The sequence below is a fragment of the Microtus oregoni genome, unplaced genomic scaffold (genome assembly GCF_018167655.1).
Source record: "Microtus oregoni isolate MIOR12 unplaced genomic scaffold, Mior012 000079F_ref0000094, whole genome shotgun sequence".
In the NCBI taxonomy this organism is placed as follows: Eukaryota; Metazoa; Chordata; class Mammalia; order Rodentia; family Cricetidae; genus Microtus; species Microtus oregoni.
Window position 1 is genome coordinate 2,165,782 of NW_024544537.1, and position 14,751 is coordinate 2,180,532.

The 14,751-nt window shown below is 36.2% G+C and overlaps 1 protein-coding gene and 1 non-coding gene across 3 annotated transcripts in view; both read right to left on the minus strand.

The window, feature by feature from the left end:
• Dmd (dystrophin) overlaps positions 1-14,751 on the minus strand; it is a 1,759,261-nt gene that overhangs the window by 573,275 nt on the left and 1,171,235 nt on the right. The window lies entirely within an intron of this gene.
• LOC121441627 lies at positions 3,975-4,081 on the minus strand. The gene has a single exon (XR_005973473.1). It is a non-coding gene; the product is annotated as a U6 spliceosomal RNA (small nuclear RNA).

A 14,751-nucleotide genomic window follows, 5' to 3' on the forward strand; every position in this document is an offset into this window, starting at 1 on the left:
CCATTACCTATCTTTCTATGATGATGTAGTATATATGGAGGAGTGAGAGAGTTGGAACTATTTGCAATAACATGGAAAGATTGCAAAAATATAATTATTGAGGCATACAAAAGTTAGTTACAATTGAGTAGATACTGAAATGCTGTTTTATTAAATGTAAGATGAAAAGTCAGGAAAGAATAGAAGATTATGGGACTCAGGCTAGTGGTTGCTCTTGTTGGATTGGTAGTTACTAGAATACATATGAAGGGCTCTGACAAGTTTCTGATAATATCCTCTTTCTAGATTTGTGTGGCATTTACACAGGTGTACTTAGTTTGTGACAGTTTGCCAATTCAGATGTTTATGCTAAATAAAGTTTTCATTATACATTGAAATGAACATATTATTTAACTTTATATATATATATATATATATATATATATATATATATATATGTGTGTGTGTGTGTGTGTGTGTGTGTGTGTGTGTGTTTCCAAAAGTGGTACAATATAGATTGGGTTGCTGAGCTTACACCACTGTTTAGGGAATTAGATGTCTGCAGATAATGTTCAGTGGCACAAAAGCTTGCCTATCACACAGGAGCTCTTAGCCTGGTCCTCAGTACTACAAAAGGAGGATGTTTAAAAAATACTTACCATACAGTGAACTAGAGTAAATTCTCCATAAGAAACTAGAACATGAAGAGTAATCAGTTGTTCACCTATTGGGTAAAAAAGCTGGGCACTGCAGTAATCGCCAGGGAAGACCTTGCACAACCGTATGCAGAAAATTTTAGAAGCATTACAAATATTTCATCTTTTCAAGAGATGAAAGAAAGAAGGCATCAAATGTGATCCCTCATGTTCCCATCTCTACCCACCCCCCAGTCCACCCATGAAATTGCTTTTGTTTCCCTTTCCCAAGGAGATCAAAGCACTCCCCATTGCATCCTCCTTACCTACCCTCTCTTGGTCTATAGATTATAGCATGGTTAACCTTTATTTGAAAGCTATTGTCCACCATGTTTTAGAGGGGGCAATACTGAAAGAGACCACTGGAAAGGGAGGAACACTTGGGGTGAGGTAGAAACCTGATAAATGGGAAACTCCCAGGTATCTACAATGAAGACCTCAGCTAAGATCCCAAGCAATAAGGAATACATAGACAGAAAGGGCTCTCTCCTGTGACCAGGCAAGACTTCCAGTGGAGGGATGGAGATACCAACCCACCCACATAACCTTTAGTCTTTCCTGCCTATGGGATGTGCTGGGGTAAGGGTGGCAGAGAGATGGTGTGAGTGGCCAGTCAACTACTGTCCCAGCCTGAGACCCATGACATAAGAGTGAGCACTCCCCCGACAGTGCCTGGAGCACGAGGACTCAGAGACTGGATGGTCCAGAGACCTATTATAGAGTCGAACACAACTGGAGAAAAAGTGTCAAGGGAATTGTGCCTAATGATATTCTGCTATGCTCATAGATTGGCGCCTAGCCCAGTTGTCGCCAGTGAAGCTTCATCCAGTTACTAATGGAAACATGCAGAGACCCACAGCCAACCATTAGGCCATAGTCAGGTAATCCTGCTGAAGAAAGGAAGGAAGGATTGTAGGAGCTATAGGGGTCAAGAATATAACAAGAAAAAAAAAACCCACAGAATCAGTTGAACTGCTCTCATAGTGCCTCACAGAGAGTGAACCAATGACCAGGGAACCTGGGTTAGTGATCTAGGTTAGTGATATAGGTCCTCCGTATATATGTTACAATTGTGTAACTTGGTCTTCTTGTGGGACTCCTAACAGTGGGAGTGGAGGCTGTTTCTGACTTGCCTCCTGACTTTTGGGACCTTATTTCTCACACTGGGTTTTCTTTCTCAGTATTAATATGAGGGGAGGTGCTTAACCTTACTGTAACTTGATATACTCTGTCTTGCTTATATCCATGGGAGGTCTGACTTTTTCAGAATAGAAATGGAGGTGGGGGAGGGACTGGGAGGAGAGAGGGGAGGTGAAACTGAAATAGGATGTAAATAGATAAATAAATAACAAAAATTTTTTTAAAAAGGAAATATGGCATTAAATCTCAAGCTCATCGAAGTGAAGCTGTTATCCTGGAAATGGTTCAGAGTGGGAGTTGGACAGCATGCAGACATAGTAATTGTCCATAATGGGCCGCACTTCAAATTACAGAATTTTATTACACTTGCAACCCTTTCCCCACGAGATTGATTGATCAAAGATGTATTATGGCAATGCACTTGGTCACTAGAGCCCATACTGTTAGATTTACATTTACACCAGCTTCCACTGACATGCGAGAGTGAAATAATAATAAAATATATGCACATAAACCCAGGCAATCTGTGCATGTTTGTAATTGAAAATCAACCCAGATATCCACTTTTTTTTTTCTCGTAGAGGTCCATTGCAGAAAGCTTCTCAACTGATTTACACAGTAAAGAGATGCTGGCTAATGAAGGAAAGTAAATAACCAAAGCTATGACATAAGATGACAGACTGGGACACAGCATGTGTGCTGATTTACAGGTCTCTAGAAGTGTCAAATTGGAAACCCAGTAATCATGTTAAGGATCACAATATTGCAGAAAATGTAACAGTTCAGTTGATTGAGTACGAACCAATTCTTCAGTTCAAGTTTTTAAAAGAGCTATGTTTGATTATCAATATACTTTCTTGACTAAAATAAATTCCTACATCTTTCCCAGGGAGGGCTGTTATTTTCTTTTTAAAAAGAAATGATTGCTATTTTGAACATCCACTGCTATTGAACAAAGAATAGCATTTTCAGCACTGATGTCATAGACTTGAGAATTAGGACTTAGTGCTATGGAATTTTGGAAAGTAACCTCCTTGATTTTTGGTGTGTCCTGGACTACAGCTCTGGTTTTGTAACAAAATAGCAAATTGTAATTGGAAAAATTAATTTCCTAGGCATACTTTAGCTTTCTTAACTACAGAAGGAAAGCAATTAACAGCCAACTAGGCACAAAGTTATTGTGACGGCCAAACTCAGCAATAGACATAAGCATAAAGGACCTTGTTAAGCAAGGCGATGCCACTTTTCTACACGGGGAAGACTAAACAAAAGATTTAGTCTTTAGTATACATCCATGATCTGCTAGGAGTACAGACTGTGGATCTTAATGATCCCACAGAGTGTCCAAGTATTCCAAGTAGAAAAATGCCAAGCTGCAACACTTACACTGTAGGGAAATTGGAGTTCACTTGAGCAAGGAAAGAGAACAGATAATGCTCCACTGTGAGGAGCTAGAAATAAAAATCATCCCAGCTACAATCAAAACAATGAACTCCGAACTATCTTTTTGTGATGAGGAAAACCTGGGTACTCCCAGACTGTCGCCTGAGGTAATAAAACAAAGAAATCCTTACTACTGTACCCTTGTACTAAGATAGATACAGCTATACCAAGAGTAATGTTTGATCTTCTGAAACTTAACAGCAACCAAAGCAAAGTAAAACTGATATCAACCAAAATTACAGATGATGTTTCTTGTATATCCCTCTGGCTTCCAAGAAGGAATTCAATGTGATTCTGTGGAAGATTTATCAATATGTAAGCTATACAAAATTAAGTCTCCACACACATTTGTGAAGGAGAGGAAGAGGCAATAACCGCAGAGCCGGTGTGAAAGTGGCTTCATTCTTTTTAGGACGAAGAGAGGAGGGATGCGGTTGCAGTCAAAATCAAGTGTAACACGACCATGCTATAACATGTTTGAAACTAAAGAGAAGGAAATCAGTGGGGCATGATGAAGTCCTAGCCTATTATCAAGTAGAATATCTTTTTCTCCCGTTTGTCTCCAAAAATCAGCATGGCAGCGATAACTGTGCATTTAAATCCACAGAAGATAGAAACATAATAAATGCTTGAATTAAAAATGTTCAGAATATCAACCAAACATTTAACATTTGTTTGGAACGTGGAAGTGATCATTAATTTACTGTTATCATTTTTCTTTATGTGGAACGCTTCAATAATTTGCCTGTCATCCTTGCGCAGGGGCCATGCTAATCTTCTCTGTATCATTCCAATTTTAGGATACGTGCTGCTGAATCGAGCACTAATTTACTGTTACTTGTATACTAAGTATATTGCAACATAGAAGTAATAGCAAAAAAATCAGTAGTCTACAGAGTTGAAAGAAATAATGGTTACAATTTATTATCAGTATCTTGTCCTTAACTTGCTCTCAATTATAGGGCTGAAGATGGGCAATTATCTACTTATGTAATATTTCTCCAGGCTTCTTAAATGTGAGTGATGAAACAAAGAGCGAGCAGATTGGTGATGCCCCGATGCTCTTTCCAGCTGTAACAAGCTGGGACATGCATGTCTCTTGGAGGCTTGTGAAGAATTTAGTGTGCAAACAGCACGTCAAGAGCCATATTATCCATCTCCCTAGATAGTCATTATTTATATTTCACATTGGTAATCCTCTGGTCATATCCTCAGTCATGCTGAAAGTCAGATAAAATAAGCCCGAGCCAACCTTAAAAACTGTTGTCCTTTTCTGGATTGATTATTTTTTCTCTGTGTATCTTGACAGACGCATACACCACATGGTATGTTTTATTCATCAAACCTCATCATACTTAGATGTATGCTAAACAAAAGCTGGCATAGACAATAGAAATGTCATTGAATAATGAGTTCTAGATAAAGAAATATATGCTGCATTTAAGGTAAAATGAATTTCTATCACAGAATTATTTTGCAGCGTATCAGAAAATGGCAGGGATGTGGGTAGACAAAGAGAAAAGTGATAAAAACAGGCTCTGGATTCTAAATGATGGGTTCCTGAATATTCACTGCAATGCTTTCAGTTTTCTTTTCCTTTTGAAACATTTCAAAGTATTAGGTTGCGAAGTAAAACGTTCCTCCACAGCAAAACAGCATACTACTTAACCAGCTGTAGAACGTGCCAACACTTCTTTCCAGTGCTGAAAAAAAAAATACCACCTTCAGAAAGTGGAAGTTTAAAGGATTTTCAACAGGATTTATAAAAATAAAATGGCAAAGTGTTTTGTTTGTAATTATACCTTGCATTCATGGCATGGAGTTAGACATGGACTACAGGCTGGTCTCTTCATTTTCCAATCAACAGGTTAGAAAAGAATGTGTAGTAATTTTAAAAGTTTGGTAAACAGTCCTATCGAAGGCGATGAGTAAATCTTCTAATGAAGGTTTATTGTCCTATTTGGCTTATCAGTCATCTGAAAATTCTCATTATAAAAAATGATTTTAAAAACGGGGAGACTTCACTTTCCTAGACATGGACGGAGCGGGGAGGACCTTAGACTTTCCACAGGGCAGGGAACCCTGACTGCTCTTTGGACTGGAGAGGGAGGGGGAGAGGACTGGGGGGAGGGGAAGAAGGGTGGGAGGAAGGGGAGGGAAATGGGAGGCTGGGAGGAGGCGGAAACTTTTTTTTTCCTTTTCTCAATAAAAAAAAAAAACAACGGGGAGACTTTTAGTTTACATGAAAAGCCTGAATTTGAGGAAACAAATGATTTATAAATACTTGGAAATGTTAATTACTTCCTCCCTAGCTTGACATTGTTAGGAGGGTCTGGGAGTCTTTAACAGGCATGGCCTAAACTTTGGATAATTGAAGATCAGCCCTGCAAAAGGGTTTGCAGATCCTTTTTCCGCTGTCTTTTTCTTTGTAACCATGAGTCGATGAGTGGTTTTGCTTCCATGTGCTTGCTGCCATGGTGCGGTCCACTAGACACAAAGAAGCCTACCCACTCGTGGGCGTGCGCTGCCAAAAGACAGCTTTTCACTTTCTAAGATGCTTGTCTCCAGAATTGATTGCAGAGGCAGCAAGCTGATAAATAGAATAACTAAAATATTGCACTTTACTATCCTAGGCCACATGCAAGTCATAGAAAGGAAACTATCGAGTTTTGTTATAAACAGTGTCTTGTTATATAATCCATCTGTCCCACAACCCAGCGATTGCCTAATTAGGTGTCAACTACAGCAAATAAAATGCTAACAGCATAAAAAAAAGTATAGAGAGAGTTCATTAGAGCCGAGTTAAAGAGTCCCATTACAGTTCCAGCACCACAGATTTATTAACGTGCCAAACACATGCAATGTATATAACAACAGCTATCCATCATTGTAAATTTGTCCAAAGTTTATGCAGTCATTGGAATATAGTTTTTCTTGCCTAGCACATGTATAATTTTATTTCTACACCCTACTCCCAAACTTTTTTAATGAATAAACAAAGACCAATGATAACATAAAAGTGATGTGGACACACTATTGTTGTTATGTGAACACTTCATAGATTCCTCATTCAAGTAAAGCAACAAAAATAAAGGAAATCAAATTCACTGACCACAAACTATCCCTACAATATAAAATCATATATATGTGTTCTTCCTCTGCTCTTTGTCTTCAGATTGGCATGCCTCTCTGTCTCACACCTGGATGCATCCATTCTTATACTCTCTTTTCTTTTTTACATTTAATTAACACTTTTCATTTATTTTACATACTGACCAAAGTTTTTCCCCATATCCTCCCATCCTCTCCCCTCCCCTCCCATCTACCCCCTCTATGATCTCATCTGTCCTACTTCTTGATGGAAGTTATTCAATTTCAAGCCCTTCTCTATCTTTAGTCTCAGCCTAGAACACATTTACGTCTATTGTGTAAAAGAAAATGAAATCAACATCCCCTATTGTTTTTCTTTATCCCTTCGTCCACCTGGTAAATCCTGTCTTTCTCTTTCACAAAACAGTGCTGCTTAAAAGATGGTTTGGATCACAGCAGCATTTTTTATACTTGTATGTTTGATGTCATTATGCAATCTCAGGCTTTCCCATCGAATTTCTAAATCAGGATTGCCATTTTAAGCAAGAGTCCTTGGGTGATTTAATATTCATGCTGAAGTTTGAGAAGCACTAGTCTCCACCCAAAATTTACATAGTCATATCTCAGGTGATATTTTCAACCCAATGCAAATTGATTTTTTGGCACTGAAATTACTTTTGCAGATGATAGTAGCAACCTTCCAGCTGCCCTAGCATTGGAGCCTGAAGAGTGTGTGTTTATTTTCACAAAGTGCCCTTTATTATGCATCATTACTGACAAAAGCTTCTTAAGTCTTCTTTATTGAGAACAGAGCTGCCCCTTAATTTTGTTCTAACACTTTGGTCACTTCTCAGATTGTTCTGTCCACCTCTGGAATATTGCTATTCATTAGGGGTCTCTCTTTAATTTCCCCTTCATTTATGTATTCTCCCTGGTGAATTCATTTACATATATTGTGTCATCTATGGTGAGATCACTCAAAACTCTTTATTAAACAATCCCATGAGGTACCTAGAGCCAAATGCCTATCAAGTCTCTTTGAAAGTGTCACCACTTCTAAAATCTACATACTGTCTATCTTCCCCCTTCCTTTGTCTAACTACTGACACATCTGTTCCTCTATCTAGTCATTTAAGGGAAAATGTATAAACCATCCTCAAGATTCCACTTACCTCCTGCCTTTTAACCAAGAATATGCCAACTCATACAACATTTCAACCTCTAATTGCTCTCCTAACCTCTCTGTCATCTGACTCCTGTTTTCTTGTGCTGCTTTAATTAAAAGCCCCCTGTTGCTTTCTCTAATTGTTAGACCATAAGCTTCTGTACACATTTGAATTACCTGGGGTACTTTAAAAAAATACCAGTGTCTGGGACCTAGTCTCAAAGGTTCTGAATTAATTGTGTTGGGGTGGAATCAAGGCAACTGCATTTTTAAAAGCTCCCTATAGCGATTCTACTATGTAGCCAAAATGCAAATTATTAAACTAATACTAGCCTTTTGTACTTTTTGTCTATCTTCATTGCTTTGGTCAAAAAGCCTTTTGAAAATAAAAATTAAATTCTGCATGCCATCATGTCTAAAATCCGATTCATTTTATGCCCCGAGCATTTTAGGTATAATTACAGTGGCACATTGGCTTACACGACCTTTGAAAAAGTAGACTTTATTTACATCTTGTAGTTTCTTAGCTTCTGAAGCATGATGTAAAGCCCATCCTAAGTGACTTAGACACATAGGATATTTTAGCATTTTTATGTGACCTACACACTTCACCCATGCCTGTTTTCTGTTTATTCAGAAATTTGCCCACTTTTTCAGATGACACAGTCTGCTCCAACATTACTACCCTTAGTCATTAGTCTTCCTGACCATTCCCTATGACTAAAGCCAAGGTCAATACTGCTCTACCACTTGAGTTTCTCAGGCATTTTCTTTTTGTTTGCTTGCCTTACCCATGAACACACTGATTATCCTCTTTAATAGTTGTTTAAGCAACTATTTTGGTTTAATAGTTGTTCAATAGTTTAATGTCTTTTTTACATATTAAAAGATGATGGGCAATACATTCATGTACTTTGGAGAAATCATAAGAATGGCAGATAGAGAGTTTTAAAATGTGTAAAAAGGACAGATACCATGTGTAAATCACCAAGAAGCTGTTAGTATAAAAGCAAAAAAAGTCCTCAAAGACATATATAATACTTAAAAAGTTACATATATGCAATCAGTGCCATGAAAATAAAATATACATTCAATTAATTTGTAAAACGGGTCTTCTTTATTAAGGGGACATAAAGTAATGGAAGTCTAGTCCAGTTCTTCAGATTCTCCTCTACAGAAACAAAATACTGGGTTTAATGTAAAGTTCAATCAACTGTGGTTCATTTAGTGCATATATACGAATAATTCTGTTATTTAAGGCAAAGACAGTTATCATCCATTATAAAATATATTTTGGTGTAAAGCATTAAATGGAAGGTTAAAACATAAAACATATCAAAGTCTGGAACTGATATTTGTAGGCTCCATTTTCAGTTTTTTAAAATATTTTGTTTATTGAAACTTTAGCAATTCGTGAACTTTGACAGTAAGTATACTGTGTGAAATGTAGGGGGTACAAGCATAATTCTATGTCAGTTCTAATGATGTCAAATAGTGATAACAGTAACCAAAAGAGTATAATTTCAACAGTGCAAATAACTTTTGAATTTTAATACAGCTTGCAAAGTAGCATTGCGACTTCTAAATAAAGCATTTGAATTTATAGAGAACAAAACAAAAATATGTTTTATGGATTGTACAGTTAACTTGGGTAAATCATAGCTGTACATTCTGAAAAGAAAGACCCTTGAGAGAGGCACCATGGTGAAACATATGGCTAAGAAATATACAAAATGAGGTCTAATTGCCTTAAATTTCAAAGAAAATACTTCCAAAGCAGAATTCCCATAGTGAACATGATAAATGTAGCAAGACATAATCTATAGGAAAAGTGCTTTTTGAATTTCAAACCGAGAGCAAATATAAAGAACTCACTCTAGCTGTTTTCCTTAGAATGAGATGTGGAATAACATAATTCTGCAATTGCAGCAAGCAAATAATTCTCTTGAAAACAGAAAGCAGTTGTGTATTAATCTAAGCAAAAAATGCACAAAACACTGATGGAACTTGGTATCAAACAAGAGAATACATTTTTCTATGTTCTTAGACAAGAAAAGCAATCGGAACATCTGACAATTATTTGTCTTTATATTTAAATGTTGTGTGTATTTATGTCTTTGTTCAATAAAATCTATTAATTCATCACAAATTTGCATTAATGACATATGTGTATTTAGAATGTGTAAATATCAACAAATAAGTAATAAGTTTCTATAATAGCCTTTACTTATTCCTTAAGTAAATATTTTTAAATAAATGATTTATTTCCATACTTATTTGTATTGGAATCCCTTTCTTATACTCTGCCTTCAATATAAAGTCTACTTAAATCCATCACTGATGAGAATAAAAATCTAAAAGTTGATTTTCTTAGTTTCCTGGGGTCTTTTGGGTGATAGTAAAGATGTGGGTCTTCTTTCTCAGGGCAATGGAAATGACAGGAAGTGATAGTATTTAATTCAAAGATCAGTCATGATACTGCTAATTGGAGAGGAGACAGGGGGAGTGAGGCAAGAAAAGAAAGGGAGAATTTCAGAAGAAGGTATCAGGAAAGACATCCAGGCGTAGCCTGGTGTTGAGTGATAAAAAGAAAGAATTTATGCACAACATTTCAGAGGATGGAAAGCTTGCGGCAGTGCCAAACTCTGGAGAATGTCTAGAATTCATTGTTGGGTGTATGGTCGGTACAATGTCTTCAAAGGATCTAAGTCCCAACTTTGCCATCCTTACCTCCTGATGCATTAGTTTGTTTTCTATTGCTGCAACAAAAACTGTGATGACCAAAAACAACCTGGGGAGAGAAGGGCTTATTAAAGCTGACAGCGGCAGTCTATCATAAAGAGAAGCCAAGGTAGGAACTGAAGTAGAGATCATGGAAGAATACTGTTTAGTGTCTTGATACCCATGGTTACCTCACCTTGATTTTAATTACAACTTGGTTCCCAGGAATGGCACAGCCCACAAAAAGCTGTTCCCTCTCACATCAGCTCTCAATCATCAAAAATGCCAGACAGACTTGTCTACAGACCAGTATGATTGCGGTTCCTCGTACAAGGTTCCTGCTTCCCAGATGAACCTAGCTTAACAAGGCAGACAATCCCTTTTCGGGAAGAAGGTGTAGCTGATTGACTGGGACTGTTGCTTTTAAGGAAGGAATGCACATATCGCTGTTCCCCTTCTAGAAAACAAGCTGCATATAATATCGCCAAAATATTTGCTGATAGACTCTGTATTAGGAACTTCCATGCCTGACTCTTTTAAAAGATCCATTTTAATTCATTTGTAGAGAAATAAGAAAACTTATCCAGTCTCTTTCAGAAGTTGAAAAGGTTTCTGTTGGAAACAGAATGAACCCATCATTTCTCTTGAATATTAGGTTATGGTTGTCCCCAAGAAAGCAATTGATGAAGACATTTTGGCATATGACATTGACTATTTTTTGAAGAAAGAAGAATCAAATGTAAAATGTCAAATGAGAAATTCAAGAAAGGCTCTCTATTTTTCCTGCATTTATGAGAAAGCATGACCTGGACCCTCAAGTAAGACAGCTATGGATCTTGCATGGTCATCAATACTTCAATGACAAGTGAAAACATGAACCAAAAAAGATGAGATGTCATGAAATTAACAGACATGCTTAGAGGGTTCTTTGTGGAAGTTAAAAAGGAAAATCCAACTGACCATGGAAGAAACATTGGCTATGGGACCAAACCCTTGAAAGAATATGGAACAAGGAACAGGAACGTTATGCAAATTATTAGGGAGCCAGGGTAGTAGAATGTTAATTTGGAATTATAGGAGGGGAAAGTTTTACCATTAAAATTATTTTTTTTTACAAAAGACACAGTAAAACAAAAAGTTTTCAGAAGTGATTGAGTTCATTGGCCATCAAGGCCAGAACATGGATTTGCACCAAGTGAAAGGACTTACTTATGACTTGTAATTAGTGCCAATAGGAGATTCCTGCTTATGACAAGCATCTCATTCTGTTAGTAGAACCAAACGGATTCTAATGAGAATGATAGTAATGATCCATTTCTTCTCAGTTTGAAAAACCATTATACTATCTCTGAAAGGTACAGATAGGTATTATGTAAAGAAATAGAAAGTATATGCTAACTCACACCTTTACCTGTGAACTCGATTATGGATTCTTTTAATTTGAGCACAGTTGAAAGAAAAATGTTTTCCTTAACTATCGGTGCTCATGCACATAATGTTATGCCTTTTCATTATAGGCATTAGAAAGATGGACAGAGCTAAGAAAGTTCAGTTGCTTCTCACAAAACACATCCGAAGTGAACCTGCTGCTGCCAGTTGCAAGGGTGTCACTGACCTTTCAATCTCAATGCTTTATTTTTTGTCCATCCTTTTATTTTTTCTCTCTATTAAATCTCAATATCTTGCTGCTTAATAAGCTAGCTGTTATTTGGAACCTAATGAAAGGATTTCTCCCCTCAGTCCAAAGCCTCCTAAATAGGCTGTTCATTATTCTGTTCACTTTGAACATTAAAAATGCTGAAAGAGCTAATGCAATAGGTCCCCGAAAACCTCCGCTCAGGCCAGTGGTGTCCTAATTGCTTTCCAGCCTACCGTGCTGCTGAGTACCTCTTCTACCCGTCCTACTTCTCTCCAACTTACAAGGGAAAACTTCTGAGTTGTGAAAACTAACCAACAATAAAATGGCATCCTATCCAAACTAAACCAACCCACCAACCAAACAACCAACCAAAAACCTACCAGCTTCAAAATGACCTTAGACTCATCAGGTACCTCTTGCTAATTGTTTGATTGGAGGAAATTATCTACAAGTTACCATGGATTCTCAGAGTTTAAGTTCACAATTTAATAACCACAATGGAGCTAAGAATACAGGAGGTTAACCCAGCACCTCCTCCATAATTCCAAAGTAATTAGAAGAAAAGAAATTTCTGTAGAAGCAAACAGGGTGGTAGGGAAAGATTCAGAAGAAAGATACAGAAGTAAATATATTCATGAAAGTTGCATTAAATTGTGTTCGAATTTGTACATTCCTGATGATAGACACAAAATTAAGTCTTTCATTTGTAATTATTTGCAAATATTCCTTCATTAATAGCATTCCTAAACTAGATGCATATGTTTCAAGAGTCTGAAAAACTGAAACAATAAATTAAATGTTTACTCACCACTTTTCAAATTTCTAAGTACCATTTCACAAAGTACTTGCTTTGTTCTTACCCAAAACTTTCTCAAGCATATCTGAAACTCCCATTTCTTCTTTGAAATGGTTTTGATGGTAGTATTTTGTCTTTTCATTTGTGTAGATGGGCCAAACCCAGAGAGTGATTACTTTTAGGTAAATTAGTAAAATCTATTTGCTGGTTGTGCAAATTTGAGGACTGGATACTGGATCTATGGCAATACTACTGCCTGATATGAACATTATCAATGAGATTCTTTCTGAAATGATTTACAATGTGAGGTTTTTTTTTGTCTTTTTGAAAATCACTAAATAACAAGAGGAAGTAATGTAAGTCTGGGGGAAGAATATAGGAGGAATTCAAAATCTGTAAGAGTTATTTTATCTTTGATGATATCCAGATAATCACATCTTAACTGGTATAAACCACAAAGAATAACAACTCATTAGTAATTATAACAAGTAAGGATAAAATATTAGAGTTCAGAAAATCTTGATCAATGGTAACTTAGTGATATTCAATGTCAAGTCATATTTGCCTATAGATCAAGAAATGCTTTTAAATCACATTATTCTATGTTTTTCTAAGGTTCCTAAAGTTTAATTATGATATTCCCTAAATGTTTTCTCAGAATATAGTAACATTCAAGTCTACTTATAATAACCATCAGTTAATTAGTTTCTAAATTAATCTGAGGACATGATGTAGGAATTTACATCTGTTTAAAGATGGTTTCCTCTTTTATGTATCCCCTCCCATCTAAAAGTTATTAAGGCAGCGTCTGCTGCTATGGAAACACTCAATTTGGCACCATCTGTATTTAAAATTCAATTGCTGAAAAACTTCAGCTAATCTCCGGCTTTTAATTGGCAGACCATCCCAGGATGCTTTACAAATCTTTTTTTTTCTTTTTAAAGCCAAACCATAAAGTATATCACACTGTAAAACATTATGCAGCTAACAATGCAAGGTTCATCCCATTACCTTAAAATCACACTTGTGAAGTAACAAAAAATCAGGCTTTCTGATAATTACTTGGCATGTATTTATGGGCCAATATTTATTGCCAAGTTTTTTTTTTCTGCCAAATGGATTTTACATTTCCCCCTCTCTCTCTTTAAAAGTGACTTATGTATTAGCAAGACACTGAAAAAGAAACCTCTATGGAAATCTTTAGGGAAACGTGCAGTTCAAAATGATGAATACACAGGTTAAGAATACATATTCCAGAGTCAGTCAAACAGAGATCCCATATTAAATGTAACTTCCACCTGTCATTTAGCTTAACCTTTCTACATCCCATTTCCCTCATCCTTAAAGATCTACCATGAGGATGCAAAGGATGTGTTTTGTGCAGTATGCATTGATCACATACACTTATAAAGATATTTGAAAATCTGTCTGTCCACACGGTATTGAAAAATAATCTTCTGGAATGCCAGCTGCCTGTGTATATCAAATATTGTTAAAATTCATAAGCTAGGGAGTTTAAAAACTATAATTATTTGAAATATTCTTAGTAAATAAATTGAATAGCTTGTTATTGTCGAAGGATACAGTGTTAAGTAAGGAAATGCCAAAAAAATAAGTAAGGATGCAGAGCTATATATTTAATCCTGGTATTTTCATGTGATAGAGGTGTAAACATTCTTTAATATAATAAAAATCAATGACCAGAGCTGCACAATACAGCAGGCTTGCTCTACTCCCATTGCCATCTTACTTAGCAATCAGGTTTCTTCCACAATCCTTCATAATTCCAGCTACATGACTTACTGTCCCCAGTTTACACAAATTTTCAAACACTCATGCCGCTCACAAATAATTTTATTAGTATGTAGATTATTCTAATGTATTCATGTTCTCTCTTTCAGTGACAAGTGATTGTAACATATTGGATTTGTTAACAATTTACTATATTGTTTTCCCATGAATACTGATCAAAATATCTTTTACAATTTTATTTTTAAAAAATCTATAAATGCATAAATTTTACGAGAACTAATAAGAATTTTTATGGCATATATGTGAAAAGATGATTTATTACCTTTATTTT